The sequence below is a fragment of the Tursiops truncatus genome, chromosome 7, assembly GCF_011762595.2.
Source record: "Tursiops truncatus isolate mTurTru1 chromosome 7, mTurTru1.mat.Y, whole genome shotgun sequence".
In the NCBI taxonomy this organism is placed as follows: domain Eukaryota; kingdom Metazoa; phylum Chordata; class Mammalia; order Artiodactyla; family Delphinidae; genus Tursiops; species Tursiops truncatus.
Window position 1 is genome coordinate 40,068,484 of NC_047040.1, and position 25,604 is coordinate 40,094,087.

The following is a 25,604-nucleotide window of genomic DNA, read 5'->3' on the forward strand; positions in this document are numbered from 1 at the left end:
GTATATATTATATATAATATTAAAAGTTACACACATAAATTTGACATTTATATATTATTGTTTAAAATTGATTGGCAAAATTTTTAGAGTATTTCTTCTTCATTGACATTTAACTTAAACTAGTGAAGTTAAGGTCTGTTTATACTTAGTGTTAAGGAAAATGAGATTTAGGTTCAGAGAGAACTAAATTTCAATCAAGGCTCTGACACTTTACAGCTAAGTATTTTTAAACAGTTTCTTAATCTATGAAAACCTTAATTTAATTACTTTAAAATGGGTTTTGTACCTAGCTTGTGGGATTGCTGTGAAGATGAAATGAAATAACACATGTAAAATGCTTAACCAGGGGCATTTTAATGGCACAATAACAATGTAATAAATGTTAGGTATTACTCTGAGCTACTAAAATAGCACCTTATATCACAGATAAGTTCTTGACATATTATAAATGAATGATAGTTGTACAGATGCATTTGCTATATTTGTTCAATGATGTATATTTTATTAATTTATTTATTTTTGGCTGCATTGGGTCTTCGTTGCTGAGCGTGGGCTTTCTTTTTAGTTGTGGTGAGCGGGGGCTACTCTTCATTGCAGTGCGGAGGCCTCTCATTGAGCTGGCTTCTCTTGTTGCAGAGCATGGGCTCTAGGCACAAGGGCTTCAGTAGCTGTGGCACATGGGCTCAGTAGTTGTGGCTCATGGGCTCTAGAGCGCAGGCTCAGTAGTTGCGGCACACGGGCTTAGTTGCTCCGTGGCATGTGGGATCTTCCCGGACCAGGGATCGAACCTATGTCCCCTGCATTGGCAGGTGGATTCTTTTTTTTTTTTTTTTTTCCTGGGCAGGCAGATTTTTTTTTTTTTTTTTGGGCAGGCGGATTCTTAACCACTGCGCCACCAGGGAAGCCCAATGATATTTTAAAAAATATATTTTAAGAAGAGCACTTAAAAATTGCTTTGTGCTAATTTATGGATTTGTTTCATATCATTTATTTCATTTTATTACATATTTTATTACAATGTGCTTTTTGCAAATATTCCAAATTTCCTTTAAAATCTACAAAAAGTTCCGATTGATATATATTCTGATTATGAAAAGGCAATTTTCATTGACTATGTTGAAGAATAAATATGATTAATTAGTTTAAAAAATCACATTTAAGGACTTCCCTGGTGGCACAGTGGTTAAGAATCTGCCTGCCAATGCAGGGGGCATGGGTTTGAGCCCTGGTCTGGGAAGGTCCCACGTGCTGTGGAGCAACTAAGCCCATGTGCCACAACTTCTGAGCTTGCGTGCCACAACTACTGAAGCTTGTACACCTAGAGCCCGTGGTCAGCAACAAGAGAAGCCACTGCAATGAGAAGCCCGCGCACTGCAGCAAAGAGTAGCCCCCGCTCACTGCAACTAGAGAAAGCCTGCGCACAGCAACGAAGACCCAACGCAGCCAAAAAATAAATAAATAAATAATAAATTTTTAAAAATCACATTTAACAAAAAAAATTCACTTTCAATAATCAATAGTTACATTTTCTACCTCTTGGCTTGAGTTTAGCATTGCTAACTTTGTTGCAGAAAGATTTGAGTAATTTTTTGGTAAATATTCTAGTCCAGGATTGTAAGATGCTTATTCTTTCTCTGTATCCTATCTTAACAAGGCAGTTTTGGGGACTTTTGCTAAATTTAACAAGTTTCGACTGCATGCAAATTCAACATTATGTTTATGTATCAATTAAATGTTCTTGTTAAATGTTCTTGTTCTTCCAATTTTATCAATGAGTACACCAAAAATCTCAATGCAATTCAACAGTTTAGCTAAATTTATGACATATTTTTGCATTATGGAAGTAAGTAGTTATTTTGATGTATCTCTGGGATAAAACCAGGATTGTGTGATGTAAGAGGTAGATTTTCAGCATATCACATTCAAGAACTGAGATCACATTATCAGAACACAATGAAAGGAATGGTATCGGAGTCTCTTGTGGTTGTTATATTAGAAAACAAACTGCTTAAAAAGTTATACTGGTTACAGTTAAGGGACATATATGGAAGAACTTTTGAGAATCACCTCCATTACCATTTTCCGTAAAGGTTAACATACCTAAAAGGGTCATAGAGAGAAAAGATCTGAGGAAACTTGTCGATGTAATTCCCTCAGGAAGTTTGGTGACTATGGAGCATTTAAAGTTGGAGGGGCTTTTGCTAGGATGTAAACTGTCACTCTGTCCATTTAAATCTTCTATATCAAGAACAAATTTTAAATCCCTTCTCCCATGTGAGTCTTGGGTTGAATGCTCTCACCCGCATGAAAGCCCCTTTTCAAACCTCTGCAGTACTTACAAGACATGTATAGTTTCTTTTCCCTACAGCTCAGGAGCTGAGTGCTCTGGCATGGACAGTCCTCCCTTCCAACCTGTACAGATATTAGACTTTAGAGTTTTCCCAATCCCTAGATTTTTTCTGCTTCTTCCTCTCCCAGGGATTTTATGGTTTCTTCTTTTAGACTCTCAACAAAATTGAGCTGATGATCCACTTCCTCTCTCACCGCCCCCCTACCCCACCCCACCCCTGAAAATGGACAGCCATAGTATAAGGATTCCCCCACTGAGTCTTCTATTTAAGTTCCTTCAGCAACTGATTTTCCTTCTCCTACAACCAAACTACCAATCCAGCTAACCAAACAAACAAAACGTGTTAGACATGGGGTTTCACTACTTCCTTCCCATTGAAAACATTCATTCAAATAATAATTTATATGTGTTGCTATCCTGTTCAGTTTTTAAATTTCTTGAAGCTAAACAACAAACTGTACACTTATGTACTTTCTTTGTTGGCTCTTAAATATTTGTGGAAAGAAAAAATAAGTGTAAAAAAGTCACTGTTTTTTGTTGGTTTGGGTTTTGTTTTTTATGAAAACACAAAGCCTTTGTAGACTGAAGTACAAAAGCTATATAAAAACTGAAACTCCTACTGTATAACACAGGGAACTATAGTCAATGTCCTGGGATAAACTATAATGGAAAAGAATATAAAAAAGAATATATATATGTATAACTGAGTCACTTTGCTGTACAGCCGAAATTGACACAACATTGTAAATCAACTATCCTTCAATATAAAAAAGAACTGAAGGAATGAGAGTAAACAATAGATGAGGTCTGTATCCTTAAAAGTTATAGAGTTCTGCTTGAACTGTGAATCTGGAAGAATATGTAAACACACTATGCTTTGAGGAACTTAATTAAATTGAAGGCTATTGTATAAGATATGATGAGAGAATTTCGTAGAAGACATTCTCAATCTTTATTTCAAGTAAAATATTTTCCTTCTAGTTTTAATGTCACACTCCACATAACTTTTCTTGAACTGTATAACTTTCAGTATTATTGAAAAAAGCAAAATTCTCTTTTAATCGTGATCATATTTCTTCCCTCTATACCTCAGAGGAGAAAAGCTTTTTTATGTATAAAGATGTCTAAATCCTCAAAATGTTCTTTGTGCCTCTGACTTCTTAATTTCTAAAGTGTTCTTTACAAACTAAAAGACACTCTGTTACTTAGCAATAACATAGATGCTAACCATAACAAGGAGTAGTTGAGAGCTGAAAAGCATTCTGGGTAATGGCATAAAAATTAACATGTTAAACATTTATTTTTACTTACATACTGATTAAGGCTTGTAGTATCAGTGATACTCTTCCTCATTAAATCAAGACTGCTAACAAAATGACAACTTGAAAAGAAAAAGAAAAAATACTAACAGTATTTGATTGGCATGCCTTCTTATACATCACCAGTTCATTGCCAGGGAGGAGTAATAAAAACCCTACCATTTGTGCTGGTAGAGTAAAAAACTTGATTTATATACAATTAAACAAATTTTGTTAAACTTATTTTAAACAAATTTTAAATATGTGCAGGGCACATGGAGGTAATTATTTAATGGTCTTATTAAATCAAATTTTAAAAACTTGTTTAAAATAAGTTTAACAAAAATAAGTTTAAAATAAGTATATCAGCAAGTTGCATATTTACATGACTATTATTTTTTATGACATGAGTAGGAAAAAAAAGAAAAATTCTGTGTTTATATCTGATGCTGTAGCAGCATCTGCTCTTACTGCTGCTGCTATGTTTATAAAATCTCCTTCTGATATCTGTTCAGTCCTGGGCATTTTTTTTGATTTTGAGGAAAATAAGTATTTGGCTTCTCCCCATTCCTACCCCATATGATGCTTGAATAAATTGTATTTGAAGTTATTTATTTAAGCACTAACTTCTAGTAAATACCATTCCTTATAAAAATAATTTCTCTTTTATGAAAAGAGATTTAATTAAACTTTACTGGTCATGTTTAGTTGATACTTGTATTTTATTTATGGTTCTTTCTCAAGAACTTTTATATATTAAAATATCATCTATAATACATATAGCTTGATTTTGGTATCATTTGTTCCATATTCTTGGAAGTTCTTGGAGGGTGATGATGATTATGGAGACTATGTTTAACCTACTTGAAATGCATTTCAAGGTCAAGGACTAAATACCGTACCCCAATAGATATAGACTCTAATTGTACTTATTAAAAAAAAAATCCTAATGAAACTCTCAGTTCCAGCCAGGGTTTTAACAACTCTCTTTTTTCACTCCATGCGTGTTTATTTTTCAGTCTTTAGTAGCTACCTCTTTACATATTTGGTAGCTATCCCTCTACCTTGCCTGCCTTTAAGCACTACTTAGATCTCACCTTCTTTGTGAAGTTTTTCCTGATCAACCCTATTCATCTTCAGTCAATTCATTCACTTAAGCATTTCATTAGTACTTATGCATATGATTTAATAAGGCCATTGAATAATTACCTCCATGTGTCTTGCACATATTTATTGGACTTTGTCTTGTGATTTGTCGGTTTCATTAGAAGTATGAATTTTCATAAGTTGTACCATGGCCAGTTAGAGAATAGAGTGGTTACCTTGATTCAACTCCCAGATCTTCTACCTACTGACCTATGACTCATTCTCTCTGAATAGGACAATAGTTAGTATCCTTGATGTTGTCATTATATTTTATTAAAATATTAAGCTTGAGTTAGAGAATGCCATATCGAATACAGCATAAATGTTTCATAAACTCTGACTTAAGTAGCTTATCTATATTGACATGAAGAGGAAATTCTAAAGACAAATAATTTATAACTATTTTTAAATGTTTTATAATATTTAATTGCTTAGTCATTTACTTTTTTTATTAGAGTATAGTTGCTTTACAATGTTGTGTTAGTTTCTGTTGTACAGCAAAGTGAATCAGCTATATGTATGCATATATCCTCTCCCTCTTGGACCTCCCTCCCATGCCCCCATCCCACCCATCTAGGTCATCACAGAGCACTGAGCTGAGCTCCCTGTGCTATACAGCAGATTCCCACTTTGCTTTTAATCACTAATTAGTTAATTTATTAACTCAACTGATTTTAAAAGAGGACAGAGCTTAAAACTCATTCTGACTCCTCATTTACATTAAGTTAACTGTTAGTTAACCTGTACTCAGAGCTTTAATCAGGAACTTTTGTGTGGGGTAAAGTATATCTTTTCAACACTTGCTCTTGAACCCAAGTGTATTAATATCCTAGTCAGTGTAGTGTCAAGTCATAATTCTATAAAGTGTGAAGATGAAGAGTAGACGGTCAAAATATCAATTCAATTTAATATGATAATTATTAATTAAACACCCTTCATCTGTAAGACCCTGAGGGAGATTCACAGGTAGTCAAGGAATGTCCCCATCCCTGAAAAGTATGTAACATAATGAGGGAGGCAAACACATAAATAACCATAATGCCTCAGTAATAGACATATAAATAATCTGCTCAGGCTCATGCTCTCTGCTGAATATGTTGAAACTAGGAAGAATTTTCAATGTCTAGAGTTGGCTCAAGCTCATATTCAGTGTTTAAGTCTCCCATTTTTTTAAGCTTTGCTGTTATACACATTTTATTCTTTATACTTTATAGATGTAGCAATGGTAACATATCCAGCCTGTGTTGAATAAAGTACACTGGGTCAGGAGTTATAATAAGTGATTTATGTTTATTATTACTACTTATAAAACAAACCTGCAAAATAGGTATCATTATTATTATTTTACAGAAGAGGATACAGAGACTCAGAAAAGTTAAGTGACTGATGACTTACTTAAAACCTCAAAGCTCTCAGATAGGGAGGTTTCAATTGTACCTGTATACCTCTGAGGCTTATGCAAAGCATGATATGTGACAAAGGGTCTCTATTAAAACATGGGGTATGAGGCAGCATTTTGTAAGGGGAAATCAGTTTATAGTCATCCAGTTTTGTGTTCAAATTTATAGTTTGCCTATTCCTAATTGCACAATTCACCTAATTTCTTTGAATCTTGTTCTTATAATCTATAAAATGGACTTAACTGGAAGAAGCAAGTCGATTAATGTTCCTGGAACTAGATGAAAGGAAAGATGTATAAAAGAACCTACAGTGTTTGGGGAAGTTTAAATTGCTCTATATGGATAAAGGATAAAACATATAAAAGCGCATTCTTTCCACTAAGTACAACTAAAACCCCTGGATATTATATATAAGTCATACTTCAGGAAACATTGAAAGGTGTAGAGAAGACTGGTTAGGAACATAAGGACCCAAAAAATGTTATACTGGCAAGTTCCTTGAGTATTTTTTCTTTTCTTTTCTTTTTTTTTGCCTCATATGTGTCTGATTTAGAGCTGAGGAAGCCGGCAATCCAGAAATAGTAATGAGAACCCCAACTATGACTGCTTTTTCAGCCAAAAGTTCTGACCAAAAAGTCAGATAAATCTTTTAGACACTAACTGTCCTACTCCAGCCAAACACTACAGAAAAAAATATGGCCACACTCCCACCCATGCTGGCAAAGACCAAGTGGGCAACTTAGATTTCTACCCTCTAAAGTCTGTAATAAAGATCTCCAGCACCACTACTGGGTTGGTCTTAAAGAGACCAATGAGGGTGCCTGAACTTCCACTCTGACCCAGCAGTACTTCTTCCCTGCTAGGCTGATATCAGAGGAGACCTCGTACAGAGTCAGAACTTTCATCATCACTAGTGGAAATGAGGCTACCCCACTGAGACCACATAGGGAACCCAAACTCCAACTTCCACCCAGCAATAATGAATATTCCTACTCCCAAAGTGTCAGAGGCTGAGTGAAGAATCTGAACTTCTACATGTCTGGCTGTAACAAGGCAGTGTCACCCCTCCTTCTGCTGGAGCATTTTTAGATAAAGCCAGCTGAGCATTTAAATATTATCCAGAATCTCTAAACATAATATGAGCATGTCTTCATTTCAGTTGAACATCATTTGTCATACCAAGAACTAGGAAGATCTCAAACTGAATGAAAAAAGTAAATCAGTGGATGTTAACACAAGATAACAGAGATGTAACCCAATGTGTTAAAAGGAAAAAGAAGAAAAAAAATCACATGTTCACATCAATTGATGCAAAAAAGTGACAAAATTCAAAATCAGTTCTTGATGAAACCCTCATAAAAGAGAAATATAAGGGAACTTCCTCAGTTTATAAAGAGTATCTACAAATAAAAAACCCTACAGCAAACATTATACTTAATGGTTAAAACCGTTAATATTTTCACCCTAATATCAAGGAAGCCACATATTTCTTTCTGTTTTTTTTTTTTTTTTCTGTACGCGGGCCTGTCACTGTTGTGGCCTCTCCCGTTGCGGAGCACAGGCTCAGGACGCGCAGGCTCAGCAGCCATGGCTCACGGGCCCAGCCGCTCTGTGGCATGTGGGATCTTCCCGGACCAGGGCACGAACTCGTGTCCCCTGCATCGGCAGGCAGACTCTCAACCACTGCGCCACCAGGGAAGCCCTCTTTCTTTCTTTTTATTGAAGAACAAGCCATGTATTTCTGTTCTCACTAATCTTATTCAGTATTTTACTGGAAGTTCTAGATAGTACAGCAAGCCAAGAAAAGGAAATAAAGGGCATACAAGATCAGAAATGAAGAAAATTATCCTTATTTGGAGATGATGTGATTGTCTTCATAAAAAAATTCCAAAGAATCTGCCAAAAAAAAATCTTTCTTGAGCTAATAAGCAAGTACAGCAGGATCACTGGATATAATATAAACATACAAAAATTAATTATTTTTTTATACTAGCAATGAGCTCATGGACACAGTCATTAAAAATAAAGTATCATTTAAAATTGCAGAAAAATGAAATAGGATTAAATTTAACAAAACATGTATGAGATTTGTATGTTGAAAACTACACAAGGTGATGAAAGAAATCAAAGAAGTTCTAAAGAAATGACTAGAGATATACTGTGTTTATGGATTGAAAGATAATAATAAAGATGGCAACTCTCCCCAAATTGACATATAGGTTCAACCAATTCCTTTTGTAATAACTAATTTTATGTGTCAACTTGACTGACTGTGGAGTGCCCGAATACTTGGTCAAACATTATTCTAGGTGTGTTTCTGATGGTGTTTCTGGATGAGATTAAGATTGGATTAGGAGACTGAGCAAAGGACATTTTTCTTCCCAATGTGGGTGGCCTTCATCAAATCCATTGAAGGCCTGAATAGAACAAGGAGGCTGGTAAGAAAGAATATGCTTTCTCTCTCTTTCTTTCTTTGTCTGTCTTTGAGCTGGAACACTGGTTTTCTCCTGCCTTTGGACTTGAACTTGGACTGGAACTTACACCATCAGCTTTTCTGGGTTTTCAGCTTGCTAACTGCAGATCTTGTGACTTCTTGGCTCTACAATCGCATGAACCAATCCCCTACAACACACACACACACACACACACACAGTTGTTCAGTTTTTCTGGAGAACACATATCAAACTATAGACAATAATATTCTAAAATTTATATGAAAAATAAAAAACTACAATAGTTAAAATAATTTCAAAAAGGAAGAATAAAGTGGGAGGAATAAATCTTCTGTTTTCAAGACATATTATATAGCTACAGTAATCAAAACTGTGTTGTACTGTAAAAGAGATAGATACAAAGATCAGTGGAACAGAATAGAAAATCTAGAATTAGACTCATACAAATATACCCAACTGACTATTGACAAAGGTCAAAGTCAATTCGAAGGAGGAAAAATAGCCTTTTCAATAAATGATGCTGAAGCAATTAGGCATCAATAGACAGAAAAATAAATCTCAATCTAAGTCCCACACTCTACACAAAAATTAACTCAAAATGGAACATAGACTTAAATGTAAAATCATAAAAATTTTAGAAAAAAATATTATAGGAGAAAACTTCAGGATCTAGGGCTAAACTTAAAACTAAAGACCAAGATCCATAAAAGGAGAAAAATGATGAGTTGACTTCACCAAGATTAAAAACTTTTGCTCTGTGAAAGACCCCATTAAGAATATGAAAAGGCAAGTTATAGACTGGGAGAAGATACTTACAATCCTTATGTGTGACAAAGAACTGGTATCTAGAAAATATTTTAAAAGTCTCGAAATGCAACAGTAAAAAAAAGTAAAAAATCCAGTTAAAACATGGGCAAGTGACATAAGGAGAGACTTCACTGAAGAAGGTATATAAATGCCAAGTAAGCAAAAGAAAAGATGTTCAACATCATTAGCCATTAGGAAAACTAAAATTTAAAATGCAATGGTATATTACTATACACCTATCCAAATGACTAAAGTAGAAAACAGTGACACACACCAAATTGTGGTGATATTGCAGAGGAACTGGATGACTCATACATCGTTAGTGGGAATATAAACTGGTAGAGCCACTCTGGAAGTTATGCTGGCAGTTTCTTAAACAAATTACGCATACAATTAACATACAACCCTGCCACCGTGCTCCTAGGCATTTATCTCAGAGAGATGAAGACTCGTGTTCACACAAGGACCTGTACATGAATGTTTATAGCAACTTTATTTGCAGTAGCCAAAAATTTAAAATAATCTGGATGCCTTTCAATGGGTGAATGTTAAATCAATTGTAGTACATCCCTACCATGGAATCCTGCTCATCAATAAAAGGGAGCACTTTACACATGCAACAACACAGATGAATCTCCCAAGAATTACGCTAAGCGCAAAAAGTAAATTTCAAAAGGTCACATATTGTATGATTCCATTTATACAACATTTTTGGAATGACAGCATTATAGGAGTAGATAACAGAACAGTGGTTCCAAGGGTTAAGGAGGTAATGGGAATAGGAGGGACAATGCTGGGCTGTAAAAAGGCAACATGAGAGATGCTTGTGTCAGTGGAAATATTCTGTATCTCGACTCTATCACTCTCAACATCTTAGTTGTGATATTTTTTTGAAAGATGCTACCATTGTGGAAAACTGGACAAAGAGTAGCGGTGACCTCTTTGTACTGTTTCTTATAGCTGCATGTGAACTTGCAGGCATCTCAAAATAAAAACTTTCATTAAAAAACATAAGGTAGGGCTTCCCTGGTGGCGCAGTGGTTGAGAGTCCGCCTGCCGATGCAGGGCACATGAGTTCGTGCCCCGGTCCGGGAGGATCCCACATGCTGCGGAGCGGCTGGGCCCGTGAGCCATGACCGCTGAGCCTGTGCGTCCGGAGCCTGTGCTCCGCGACGGGAGAGGCCACAGCAGTGAGAGGCCTGCGTATCACACAAAAAAAAAAAAAAAAAAAAAAAAACATAAGGTAGAGAATTACAGTAGATAAAACTGGAAAGGCAGACAGAGCCAGATTATGAACCATTTTAATGCAGTACCTGAAGATGTCTAGACTTTGGACTTGTTTTATAGGTGAGGAGGAATCATCAAAATATTCTAAATATGGAATATATATAATTTGGAAATGTATTACTTTTTTCTGTAGTAATGCTATACAGGAATAATGTGGTAAATTTTAGGAAATTATTATGTTTTTAACATCTTTATTGGAGTATAATTGCTTTACAATGGTGTGCCAGTTTCTGCTTTATAACAAAGTGAATCAGTTATACATATACATATGTTCCATATCCCTTCCCTCTTGCGTCTCCCTCCCTCCCACCCTCCCTATCCCACCCTGCCAGGTGGTCACAAAGCACCAAGCTGATCTCCCTGTGCGATGCGGCTACTTCCAACTAGCTATCTATTTGTCACAGCTTACCCTTACCCCTCCCTATATCATCAAGACCATGCTCTAGTAGGTCTGTATCTTTATTCCCATCTTACCCCTAGGTTCTTCATGACCTTTTCTTTTGCTCAGATTCCATATATATGTGTTAGCACATGGTATGTATTTTTCTCTTTCTGACTTACTTCACTCTGTATAACAGACTCTAGGTCCATCCACCTCACTACAAATAACTCAGTTTCGTTTCTCTTTATGGCTGAGTAATATTCCATTGTATATATGTGCCACATCTTCTTTATCCATTCATCTGTTGATGGACAGTTAGGTTGCTTCCATCTCCTGGCTATTGTAAATACAGCTGCAATGAACATTTTGGTACATGACTCTTTTTGAATTACGGTTTTTTCAGGGTGTATGCCCAGTAGTGGGATTGCTGGGTTGTATCGTAGTTCTATTTGTAGTTTTTTAAGGAACCTCCATACTGTTCTCCATAGTGGCTGTATCGATTTACATTCCCACCAACAGTGCAAGAGTGTTCCATTTTCTCCATACCCTCTCCAGCATTTATTGTTTCTAGATTTTTTGATGATGGCCATTCTAACGGGTGTGAGATGATATCTCATTGTAGTTTTTTTTTTTTTTTTTTTTTTTTTTTGCCGTACGTGGGCCTCTCACTGTTGTGCCCTCTCCCGTTGCGGAGCACAGGCTCCGGACGAGCAGGCTCAGCAGCCATGGCTCACGGGCCCAGCCGCTCCGCGGCATGTGGGATCTTCTCGGATGGGGGCACGAACCCGTGTCCCCTGCATTGGCAGGCGGACTCCCAACCACTGCGCCACCAGGGAAGCCCCCTCATTGTAGTTTTGATTTGCATTTCTCTAATGACTAATGAATGTTGAGCATTCTTTCATGTGTTTGTTGGCAATCTGTGTATCTTTGGAGAAATGTCTATTTAGGTCTTCTGCCTATTTTTGGAATGGGTTGTTTGTTTTTTGTTATTGAGCTGCATGAGCTGCTTGTAAATTTTGGAGATTAATTTTCTCAGTTGCTTCATTTGCAAATATTTTCTCCCATTCTGAGGGTTGTCTTTTGGTCTTGTTTATGGTTTCCTTTGCTGTGCAAAAGCTTTAAAGTTTCGTTAGGGCCATTTGTTTATTTTTGTTTTTATTTCCATTTCTCTAGGAGGTGGGTCAAAAGGAGCTTGCTGTGATTTATGTCGTAGAGTGTTCTGCCTATGTTTTCCTCTAAGACTTTAATAGTGTCTGGCCTTACATTTAGGTCTTTAATCCATTTTGAGCTTATATTTGTGTATGGTGTTAGGGAGTGTTCTAATTTCATACTTTTACATGTACCTGTACAGTTTTCCCACACCACTTATTGAAGAGGCTGTCTTTTCTCCACTGTATATTCTTACCGCCTTTATCAAAGATAAGGTGACCATATGTGCGTGGGTTTATCTCTGGGCTTTCTATCCTGTTCCATTGATCTATATTTCTGTTTTTGTGCCAGTACCGTACTGTCTTGATTACTGTAGCTTTGTAGTATAGTCTGAAGTCAGGGAGCCTGATTCCACTAGCTCCATTTTTCGTTCTCAAGATTGCTTTGGCTATTCGGGATCTTTTGTGTTTCCATACAAATTGTGAAATTTTTTGTTCTAGTTCTGTGAAAAATGCCAGTGGTAGTTTGATAGGGATTACATTGATTCTGTAGATTGCTTTGGGTAGTAGAGTCATTTTCACAATGCTGATTCTTCCAATCCAAGAACATGGTATATCTCTCCATCTATTTGTATCATCTTTAATTTCTTTCATCAGTGTCTTATAATTTTCTGCATACAGGTCTTTTGTCTCCTTAGGTAGGTTTATTCCTAGATATTTTCCTTTTGTTGCTATGGTAAATGGGAGTGTTTTCTTAATTTCACTTTCAGATTTTTCAGTCTTAGTGTATAGGAATGCAAGAGATTTCTGTGCATTAATTTTGTATCCTGGTACTTTACCAGATTCATTGATTAGCTCTAGTAGTTTTCTGGTAGCATCTTTAGGATTCTCTATGCATAGTATCATGTCATCTGCAAACAGTGACAGCTTTACTTCTTTTCCAATTTGGATTCCTTTTATTTCTTTTCTTCTCTGATAGCAGTGGCTAAAACTTCCAAAACAATGCTGAATAATAGTGGTGAGAGTGGGCAACCTTGTCTTGTTCCTGATCTTAGTGGAAATGCCCTCAGTTTTTCACTTTGAGGACGATGTTGGCTGTGGGTTTGTCATATATGGCATTTATTATGTTGAGGAGAGTTCCCTCTATGACTGCTTTCTGCAGGGTTTTTATCATAAATGGTGTTGAATTTTGTCGAAAGCTTTCTCTGCATCTATTGAGATGATCATATGTTTTTTCTCCTTCAATTTGTTAATATGGTGTATCACGTTGACTGATTTGCGTATATTGAAGAATCCTTGCATTCCTGGAATAAAGCCCACTTGATCATGGTGTATGATCCTTTTAATGTGCTGTTGGATTCTGTTTGCTAGTATTTTGTTGAGGATTTTTGCATCTATGTTCATCAGTGATATTGGCCTGTAGTTTTCTTTCTTTGTGACATCTTTGTCTGGTTTAGGTATTAGGTTGATGGTGGCCTCGTAGAATGAGTTTAGGAGTGTTCCTCCCTCTGCTATATTTTGCAAGAGTTTGAGAAGGATAGGTGTTAGCTGTTCTCTAAATGGTTGATAGAATTCACTTGTGAAGGCATCTGGTCCTGGGCTTTTGTTTGTTGGAAGATTTTTAATCACAGTTTCAATTTCAGTGCTTGTGATTGGTCTGTTCATATTTTCTATTTCTTCCTGGTTCATTCTAGGCAATTTGTGCATTTCTAGGAGTTTGTCCATTTCTTCCAGGTTGTCCATTTTATTGGCATAGAGTTGTTTGTAATAATCTCTCATGATCCTTTGTATTTCTTCAGTGTCAGTTGTTACTTCTCCTTTTTCATTTATAATTCTATTGATTTGAGTCTTCTCCCTTTTTTTCTTGATGAGTCTGGCTAATGGTTTATCAATTTTATTTATCTTCTCAAAGAACCAGCTTTTAGTTTTATTGATCTTTGCTCCTTCATTTCTTTTTCATTTATTTCTGATCTAATCTTTATGATTTCTTTCCTTCTGGTAACTTTGGGTTTTTTGTTTTTTTGTTCTTCTTTCTCTAATTGCTTTAGGTGCAAGGTTAGGTTATTTATTTGAGATGTTTCCTGTTTCTTAAGGTAGGATTGTATTGCTATAAACTTCCCTCTTAGAATTGCTTTTGCTGCATCCCATAGGTTTTGGGTCGTCGTGTCTCCATTGTCATTTGTTTCTAGGTATTTTTTGATTTCCTCTTTGATTTCTTCAGTGATCACTTCTTTATTATAAAGTAGTGTATTGTTTAGCCTCCATGTGTTTGTATTTTTTACAGATCTTTTCTTGTAATTGATATCTATTCTCACAGCGTTGTGGTCAGAAAAGATACTTGATACGATTTCAGTTTTCTTTAATTCACCAAGGCTAGATTTGTGACCGAAGATATGATCTATCCTGGAGAATGTTCCATGAGCACTTGAGAAAACTGTGTATTCTGTTGTTTTTGGATGGAATGTCCTATAAATATCCATTAAGTCCATCTTGTTTAATGTATCATTTAAATCTTGTGTTTCCTTATTTATTTTCATTTTGGATGATCTGTCCATTGGTGAAAGTGGGGTGTTAAAGTCCCCTACTATGATTGTGTTACTGTCAATTTCCCGTTTTATGGCTGTTAGTGTTTGCCTTATGTATTGAGGTGCTCCCGTCTTGGGTGTATAAATATTTACAATTGTTATATCTTATTCCTGGATTTATCCCTTGATCATTATGTAGTGCCCTTCTTTGTCTCTTCTAATAGTCTTTATTTTAAAGTCTATTTTGTCTGATATGAGATTGCTACTCCAGCTCTCTTCTGATTTCCATTTGCATGGAATATCTTTTTCGATCCCCTTGCTTTCAGTCTGTATATGTCTCTAGGTCTGAAGTGGGTCTTTTGTAGACAGCCTATTTATTTTGTTTTTGTATCCATTCAGCCAATCTGTGTCTTTCGGTGGGAGCATTTAATCCATTTACATTTAAATGTAATGTTATGTATGTTCCTATTCCCATTTTCTTAATTGTTTTGGGTTTTTTATTGTAGGTCTTTTCCTTCACTTGTGTTTATTGCCTAGAGAAGTTCCTTTAGCATTTGTTGTAAAGCTGGTTTGGTGGTGCTGAACTCTCTCAGCTTTTGCTCGTCTGTAAAGGTTTTAATTTCTCCATCAAATCTGAATGAGATCCTTGCTGGGTAGAGTAATCTTGGTTGTAGGTTTTTCTCCTTCATGACTTTAAATATGTCCTGCCACCCCCTTCCAGCTTGCAGAGTTTCTGCTGAAAGATCAGCTGTTAACCTTATGGGGATTCCCTTGTGTGTTATTTGTTGTTTTCCCTTGCTGCTTTTAATATGTTTTCTTTGTATTTAATTTTTGACAGTTCGATTAATATGTGTCTTGGCGTGTTTCTCCTTGGATTTATCCTGTATGGGACTCTCTGTGCTTCCCGGACTTGATTAACTATTTCCTTTCCCATATTGTGGAAGTTTTCAACTATAATCTCTTCAAATATTTTCTTAGTCCCTTTCTTTTTCTCTTCTTCTTCTGGGACCCCTATAATTTGAATGTTGGTGCATTTAATGTTGTCCCAGAGGTCTCTTAGACTGTCCCCAGTTGTTTTCATTCTTTTTTCTTTATTCTGCTCTGCAGTAGTTATTTCCACTCTTTTATCTTCCAGGTCACTTATCCATTTTTCTGCCTCAGTTATTCTGCTATTGACCCCTTCTAGAGTATTCTTAATTTCATTTATTGTGTTGTTCATCATTGCTTGTTTCATCTTTCATTCTTCTACGTCCTTGTTAATTGTTTCTTGCATTTTCTCTATTCTATTTCCAAGATTTTGGATCATCCTTACTATCATTATTCTGAATTCTTTTTCAGGTAGACTGCCTATTTCCTCTTCATTTGTTAGGTCTGGTGGGTTTTTATCTTGCTCCTTCATCTGCTGTGTGTTTTTCTGTCTTTTCATTTTGCTTATCTTACTGTGTTTGGGGTCTCCTTTTCCCCGGTGCAGGTTCGTAGTTCCCATTGTTTTGGTGTCTGTTCCCAGTGGCTGAGGTTGGTTCAGTGGGTTGTGTAGGTTTCCTGGTGGAGGAGACTAGTGCCTGTATTCTGGTGGATGAGACTGGATCTTGTGTTTGTGGTCGGCAGGTCCACATCTGGTGGTGTGTTTTGGGGTGTTTGTGGCCTTACTATGATTTTACGCAGCCTCTGTGCTAATGGATGGGGCTGTGTTCCTTTCTTGCTAGTTGTTTGGTATAGGGTGTCTAGCACTGTATCTTGCTGGTTGTTGAGTGGAGCTGGGTCTTGGTGTTGAGATGGAGATCTCTGGGAGATTTTCGCCATTTGATATTACGTGAAGCTTGCAGGTCTCTTTTGGACCAGTGTCCTGATCTTGGCTCGCCCACCTCAGAGGCACAGCCCTGCCACCTGGCTGGAGCACCAAGAGACTGTCCTCCACATGGCTCAGAATAAAAGGGAGAGAAAATAGAAAGAAAGAAAAGAAAAAAAGAAAGAGAAAGGAAGAGGATAAAATAAAATAAAATAAAGTTATTAAAATAAGAAATAAAAAATAATTATTAAGAAAAAACTTTTTAGAAGTAAAAAAAGAAAGAAAGAAAACGGATGGACAGAACCCTAGGACAAATGGTGAAAGCAAAGCTATACGGACAAAATCTCTCACAGAAGCATACACATACACACTCACAAAAAGAGGAAAAGGGGAAAAAATAATCTCTCTTGCTCCCAAAGTCCACCTCCTCAATTTGGGATGATTCGTTGTCTATTCTGGCATTCCACAGATGCAGGTACATCACGGTGATTGTGGAGATTTTATCCTCTGCTCCTGAGGCTGCTGGGAGAGATTTCACTTTCTCTTCTTTGTTCGCACAGTTCCGGGGGTCCAGCTTTGGATTTGGCACAGCCTCTGCGTGTAGGTCTCCTGAGGGCATCTGTTCTTCGCCCAGACAGGATGGGGTTAAAGGAGCCGCTGATTCGGGGGCTCTGGCTCACTCAGGCCGGGGTGAGGGAGGGGTACGGAGTGCGGGGCGAGCCTGCGGGGGCAGAGGCCGGCGTGATGTTGCGCCAGCCTGAGGCGCACCGTGTGTTCTACCGGGGAAGTTATCCCTGTATCACGGGACCCTGGCAGTGGCGGGCTGCACAGCCTCCCCTGAAGGGAGGTGTGGATAGTGACCTGTGCTCGCACACAGGCTTCTTGATGGCAGCAGCAGCAGCCTTAGCATCTCATGCCCGTCTTTGCAGCAGCAGCAGCAGCCTTAGCATCTCATGCCCATCTTTGGAAATAAGCAAAAAGAGAAAAAGAGCAGGACGTATATTTGTTAGAGGTGGAAGCCGGAAATTGGAAAGAATGGGAGTACAGTGGTAGGAGAGAAGATAATAAGATAATTTAACTGATTTAAAGATATAAGAGAGGAATTCCTTACAGAAAGCAGAGAAAGGATTGGGGGCTAGGATGATCATAAATCTCCCAGAATATTTACGAAACATACCCATTATAGCCTTGAGCTTTAAAATGACTTTTTTTTTTTTTTTTTTTTTTTTTGCAGTAGATTTGAATATAAAAGCAATAGGCTTACAAGGCACGGCAGGCTGTTGATGAGAGTTTTCATTGAAACTGGCAGGCACATTGGGAACCAGCTGTTGGTTGTAGGTAGATCATTTTAAAGTAGTTAAAAAATATAAGGGATAATGCTAAGCTTTTGTACTTCAGACCATGAGAATTCCCCAAGTATTTTATCCAAGAAAATTACAGGTCTTTCAGATGTAGAATTACCAACTGCCATGCAGTTTTTCTTTGTGGTGTATTTTGTCAGTGAATTAAAGAAAGCAATGTGAATTGTGCAATTGGTTATTGTAATGATAATTCAGCATGTAAAAGATGATAAAAGGAAGTCCTGACTGATATCTTACTACATATTTCACTTATGTAGTAAATAGTGAGTTTGTTCAAACCTCTGTTGCTATAACTTCAACATATTATTCTTATAAACCCCAATACTTATGGGACATTATGTTGGGGTAGAAGTCACTTGGGCCACTGTACCGCTATCTGAAGATCCTTTCAGGACCCCAGTGAAATCCCACACTTTTGCAGGTGTCTCCAGGTGTCTTCACTTCGGAGGAAGCTTTTTTGTGTTCCTTCCCACCAGAGACTTCCCTTCCAGAATTCCAGTGACAGCCGTTTGTATGTGTACTTTCACATTAAGAGTGTTGGGCTCGGGCTTCCCTGTTGGCGCAGTGGTTGAGAGTCCGCCTGCCGATGTAGGGGACACGGGTTCGTGCCCCGGTCCGGGAAGATCCCACATGCCGTGGAGCGGCTGGGCCCGTGAGCCATGGCCGCTGAGCCTGTGCGTCTGGAGACTGTGCTCCGCAACGGGAGAGGCCACAACAGTGAGAGACCCGCGTACCGCAAAAAAAAAATAATAAATAAAAATAGAGTTTTGGGCTCTCATAATGCTTGAGTTCACATTCTGCTTTCACTACTTAAGATGTATGATTCGGGGTACGTCACTGAATCTCTCTGTACCTCAAATTTGGAAAAGCTCCTAAGACATAGAGAGATGTTTTGAGACTTAAATTAGGAAAGCCTCAGATAACATTTTCTTTTTTTGCGGTACGCGGGCCTCTCACTGTTGTGGCCTCTCTCCGTTGCGGAGCACAGGCTCCGGATGCGCAGGCTCACCGGCCATGGCTCACCCGCCCAGCCGCTCCACGGCATGTGGGATCTTCCTGGACTGGGGCACGAACCCGTGTCCCCTGCATCGGCAGGCGGACTCTCAACCACTGCACCACCAGGGAAGCCCCCAGATAACATTTTTAAAGAAATTAAAGTGCTGTCTGCCATACCGGAAGGACTTCATAAATGATAGTCATTTTCTAGTTGTATGTTCATTCTTCTTACTTAAAGACAACGTTTTCTAATATCTTAACTGGATACCAAATAAGTGATTTCAAAAGGTGAAGTATCTCAAAGCATAAAAATGTAGTATTCAAATATTTTCTGAGTAGGTGAAATGGAAAAATATAAACTCTTACAATCCTTTGCCAAGGGATCCAATTAATCTTTCAGTAAGAGAAGAAGGTAAATTGTCAGCTGGAATTTTTATTGCCTTGAACATTTTTCCTTAAATTACATGGAATAACTACAGATAACTGGATAACTGGAATACTATCGCTTCTCCTTTCCCAGATCTTTAAAATTTGAAAATATGGAATTAAAATTCCTTAGCTTATAAATGAGTTTTTGAGCCAACCAAATCTTAAAACAAGGATTTCAGACCATTTCGTATGCTTCAAGAGCTCACACAGAATATCCCTACAGTACTTTGCAACAGGAAGACAGAATTTCTAGTGTCAGGAATGACAGAATGCTGTTTGGACTGGGAAACCCTGTGGATCATTTCATTTTCATTTGGTAGTGAAGCAGAAAAATCAACATGTTGTGTGTCAGAGTAGAATGAGAAGTACTCCTTGGCAGTTTGATTTTTAGCCGATGGTGAGGGGGGAAATATTGAAAGCAGGCTGTCAAGGTATAACTTCACATAGGTAAGTCTGGTTTAAACTAGGCAGGTAGTCTGCATTTTAATATTACCAGAAATAGAAAGGGCCCTTTAGCTTGAACCAAATGCTGTAGGGAATTATAGTTCCTATGAAATCTGCTGCTCTGATGATTGATAGTCAAATCTGAAAATGAAATGTCTTAAAGTCTTCCTTTTCAACATTTCTACCTTGCTTGAACTTTATAAATATAGAAAAAGGAAACAGGTGAAGGGAAAAGAATAGCCATGTTGGAATTTCACCCTGAAGTAGAGAAGAACTTTTCAATTAAAAAGATAATCTAATAGTAATACACCAATTTTAAACTTTAATAGGTTGACACGTTTTTGATCTATGAATAGTGTTTTTCATTTATGTTTTACTAAATGGGAGGATAATCAGAACAATTTACATAGATTTTTTCAATGATAAATTCAAACAGCTTATCATTTGTACTGTTTTTTATTTTTTATTGATATTTTTGCAGATTGGAATTGTTCATTAAAAAATGATTCATGCTAATTGTAAATAAAATAATTCACAGTGGAAAATGTTATAAAGGTAAATAAAAGTATTTATCCATCATTGCCGCAAATCCCACTCCCCAGCACTAACCACAATAAGTATTTGGTGTGTATACTTTAATGAACAAACATTAAATACATACAAACATGTGTACGTATACACATAAGCAGAAAATCAGACTTTGTGTTGGCAAAAATAGTATCAGTCTTTACAGACTGTTATGTGAATTGCTATTTAAGACTTAAAAGTGCATTCTGTGCTAACATGTGAAACTACATAATTGCATTGGAGAGTATTCCATTAATTAAACAATAATTTTTAAATATCTTTACATATTTTTTACAACTTTTCTAGGGTAGGGGAAATATTGTAAATAATGCTATAACGAACATGATGGTTGCTTACCTTTTACATAAGATAAATCTCTAGCATTGGAATTGTTGAAACAAAAGGCAGCATACTTAAATATTTATAGATAGTGCAAAATTAACTTACAAAGCAATTGGGCTAGATTACTTTCTCACCAATATTTTTGTCAAATTCTCATGGTATTGATTGCTGTCTCTAAGCATTGTAGTTTTATAGGTTAATGTTTTTGTTGTTATATTAATTTGATTTTATTTAATTATTAATGATAGTAACATTCTTTCACATGTTTTCATTTTTTCTTTGTATATTGTTCATAATCTTTGCCTACTTTTTTTTTGAAATGGTCATTTTCTTATTTAGTTAAGATGCATGTGTGAAAAAACACTTTTTTCTTTATATGTTGAGTAGTGAACTATTCTTTATAAAAGAGATTATTAATATCTTTATAGTGTATCATTTGTCAGTTAACTTTGATCACAGTATATTTTGCAATACAGACGTCTCTGCCATACACAAATCCATCATTTTGTTCTATTTTGACTTTTTGGTTTTTCTGTTATACTTAAAAGTCGTCTCCATTCTTACTTTATTTAAATGACTTTTAAAAAAGATACCTGTCATCTTTCAGATACCCCAAAATGAAGTCCTTTTCAGAATTCTATGTTCCACAGATGTATTTATTTTTGTACCATAACTATATATAATCCTTATATCCATAGCCTTGTGTGTGTGTGTGTGTGTACATACATTCAGACATATATATGTCTGTATATGCATAATAGGTATGGATAGCCACTTCCCATTTTTTTCTTATTAAAAAAAATTTAGCTATTTTTGTACATTTATATTTCTGGTTATAATTAGTTAGTTAATTTCTGCCCAAAGTTGCACTATCTTGAATTTATCAAGTAATTTTATATCAGTCAGTATATTCACAGTATTCAGTATATTCATATAAAAATGACATACAAAATCATTTTATGGATATTTATACATTACTGCTAAATTTTGTAGTTATTTTTAGTAAATATTTTTGACCTTTTGGTAAGGTTACTATTATTGTATAATAATTTTATTTCTGTGTGCTTATTCTAGAAATTGTCAGTTGATTCATAAAGATTTTCTAATTAGATAACATACTGTCTTTAAATAATCAATGTGTTTCTTTTTTCCCAAAATATATGTATATTTTTTTCCTTTAATCCATTGGCTACAATCCTTAACACAATGTTAAAAAATAATGATTATTGCATATATCCTTCCTCATTCCTGACTTCAAAGGAAGTTCTTCCAGTACGTTAAAATGAATCCTGTGGATTTCTGGTAGATACATTTTATCATGTTAAAGAAGTTTTTTTTTCTTGGCTAGAACTAAAGTCTCTAAGTTCACACCATACTCAGCTACTTATGTGTATGAGACTTTGGGCAAGTTATCTAAATTTCTTGTGCCTCAATTTCCTCTTCTGTAGATGGAATAGCAATTGTATTTATTACACCAGATTGTGGTGAGATTAATTGAATCAATAAATGTAAAGTTAGAACATTACCTGCTTCACAGTACTCAATATATTTTTTTTTCTTAGACTATCAGATTTTTATTACTTTTTTCTCAAAAAAAAACATGTCAATATAATGCAAAATGAAAATCAATGGTCTATGGCATATCATTCTTTTTAAAAGGTGGTTTCCTTTTTTCCCCCATAAGACACACTAATTTATTGAAGCCATAATCTCTTGACATTTTAACTTTTAAGTTCACTCTGTCTATAAAGTATACTCAGATTCCCTGCTGACATGCCATGACTATGCTGAAAAAGTTAGCAACAGTATGAGTAAATTTCACACAATTACTAATCTCCTAAGAATGTACAGTGTTATCAGTTAGGAAACAATTGTGCGAAAGTCTTTTTTTTTTTCCTTTTAAGTTTGGTGTAGGTGGAATAACAAGTTTCTGATCTAAAACAAATAATGCATTGCTTCTATAAAGGTGACAACATGTAAGGCAGTTCAAAGAATGCTGACTAACCAAACAAAATGCAGTTATTGGATTATCTTGCTATTCATATCAGCTTACCTTGTTTTAACACATTGCTCTTAAATCCATACAGCACTTCATTTTACAGAGTAACCCCACTCTTGATTAATCTGTTCTAAAGTGCCAGTATTATTTACACATTTTTTTAAGCCAAAAGTCTGGCCAGTTGTGGCATCAGGTGAGGATGTCATCCACATTTACCAAGGAATATTCTGGAAGTTCAGCACTTGTCCCTGGTCCCCGAAGGTTCACCTGTCCATTGGCAGTGCTAAACTGAGGAGCATTCCAGCTCTGGATCCATGATATGGAGCACGGAAAAGAGCTCATTTGGTAAGCTTGGTGGACAGGCTGAGCCTCAGCTTTCTTCTGAGAAGTCACTTGATCCAAAAAGTCCTGTGTTGATGTGGCAGAAGCATGGTTTGTCTCATCACCTGTAAACAGTATTCACACTGGTAAGGTTTTTCTCCACTATGAGTTCTCTCATGCCTTTCCATATAATATTTTTGAATGAATCTCATCCCACATTCATCACATTGAAATGGTTTTTCACCTATATGAATGAAGACATATCTCTGTAAGTGATAGTTGATTCTAAAGGCAGCATTGCGGTGCTCACAAACATGAGATTTAGGGGGTTTCCAACCAAGTGATCCATCTTCATTTATTGTAAGGATTTTTGCAGGAGAACATTGTTTCCATTTCTTCTTTTTCTGTAAGTCCTGGCTCTCTGATTTGTTTTTTGTCTCTCATCAGTTGCTCAGATACATCAGTAAAAGTAATTTCCTGCTTTACACTTATAGGGACATTAAGTGCATACTGTAGACCTTGAGGAAGTCTTTCGTGTGTTTCGATCTGCTCTTCATCATTTTTCACTGTCTCCTCATGGACCATGAGTTCATCATGTGATATCATATCCTGTTGTCTCATTTCACTTTCTTGTTAACACTTCATCTGCAGCAAGCATCTCCTGTTGAGGCATACTCCAATCTTGAAGCACTGACTCCTGCAGCTCTCCAGACATGGTAGACTGGCCAGACACTCCACCCATTACAACCATTGCCCTGGAAGACTGCATTTCAACTATGCTGCCACATTTAAATAATCCTTCCAGTTTGTCGTCAATGTTCATGCTTAAGTATAACTGCCTGAGACTAATGTAAAAATGAAGACTTCAAGGAAGGGAATGCTGTAGAGTTGAAAAAGAAATCATGGTTGAGTTTCTACCTTTCATAGGCTTCAGAGACCCTCAATACCACCTCAGTCACATATGCCATCCAGTTCTTCTACAAAATAGGTCAGGCAAATGCCCATCCTGCCAGATCACTTGGCCGAATTTCCAAGCTGTTGATTCCTCCCTCTATCTGCTGGTGGGTGCCGAGGTCACCGACTGCAGGAGGTGGCAGCTTCAACCTTTCTAGGGGCCTTAAGAGGAGGGGAAGGGGGGAGGGGGGAGAACTTTTGCTGTGGTAGCTTCATCAACAGCTCCCACCCCTGCGCCCTTCTCCTCTTCTTCCCCGTTAATATATGTTAGTCATTTGTTTATCAAGTATTTTCCTTCATCTACCAATAAAATTACAAGTTGTTTTTGTTTCTTTAATTCATTAGTGTAATGCAGTACATTAGATGATACCTTAAAACTCAATAATCCACATGTTCTTGGGGTAATATGCCCTAGGAATTAATTAATTATTATTGTAATTTGAACTGATTTACTAGTATTTTTAAGGTTTTTTACATCAATATTCACAAATGAGAAAATACATAACCTTCTCTTTTTTATATATCATTTTAAAGTTTATATATTACTGTAATGCTTTCTTAGTAGATTAAGGAAGTTATGGATTTTACTTTTAAAATTAAAAACAATAATAAAAACTTTGCACTTGAACTAAAGAAAAAGTTGGGAACCAGGACGCAAGTTCAGGTTGGTCTCATGAAAGCCCATGATCTAACAACTAAATATGAATAACACAAATAATGAAAGTGTGAAATGAAATATTGGAAATACTGTAAGACAGCGTGAAAGGAGATAGTAACTAGACTTTAGACTACTTGAGCTTAAGTATTCTTTTTACTCATGTTTGTGACTCCGAGAAGTAACACTCACTAGGCACATAGCAAGAATTTCATCGATGTTGTAGGTGGAAGTAATGATTAGACAGTTGGGTCAATAATTTAAAAAGGGATGTGTACCTTGGGTGTCAGGAAAGACTTCATGAAAGCAGATAGCACTTGATGTGGACCTAGTCAAGAAAATAATATTTTTGATACTTTACCATTGCTGAGTAGGAATTACTCATAGTAGAGAGAAAAGAATGTGTGAATGAATGGAGGCTGTATCCTCTAAGGGTATTCAGAGAATAAGTAGTAATCTAGATTGTTTGATGTTTAGAATACCAGTGCAGTAGAAGCATCTTTCCAAAATCATCATTAACTTTTGAAATAATCAATATTTTAAAAAATCACAATACCTCACTTCCTTCAAAAGTCTTTGCTCAACTGTACACGTTCTCACTGAAATGATCATCCTATTAATCTTTGCAACACCCCCACTAAGCACCCCTAATCCTACTTATCGTGTTCTCTCTCTATGTATATGTCATTTTTCCCCATAGCATTTAATCACTTTTGAACCTCCTGTGTTGTTTATTTATTTCATCCATAATTTCCCACACCAAAATATAAGTTCCATGAGGGCTCTATTTTTCACTGGAGAACAAAATTATTTTTCGAGTGCCCAGAAGAGTACCTAGTACACAGTAGAGATTCAGAAAATATTTTGATGAATCCGCATTTAACAGATGAGGAAATTTAGACTCATAATACATTAGTTACCTGAGTTTTCATACCTATGGTTGTCTCAGTC

At 36.4% G+C, this 25,604-nt stretch overlaps 1 pseudogene; it reads right to left on the reverse strand.

Moving 5' to 3' along the window:
• Positions 1-23,112: 23,112 nt before the first annotated feature.
• LOC101339668 (zinc finger protein 148 pseudogene) lies at positions 23,113-23,867 on the reverse strand (annotated as a pseudogene).
• Between the last annotated feature and the right edge of the window lie 1,737 nt (positions 23,868-25,604).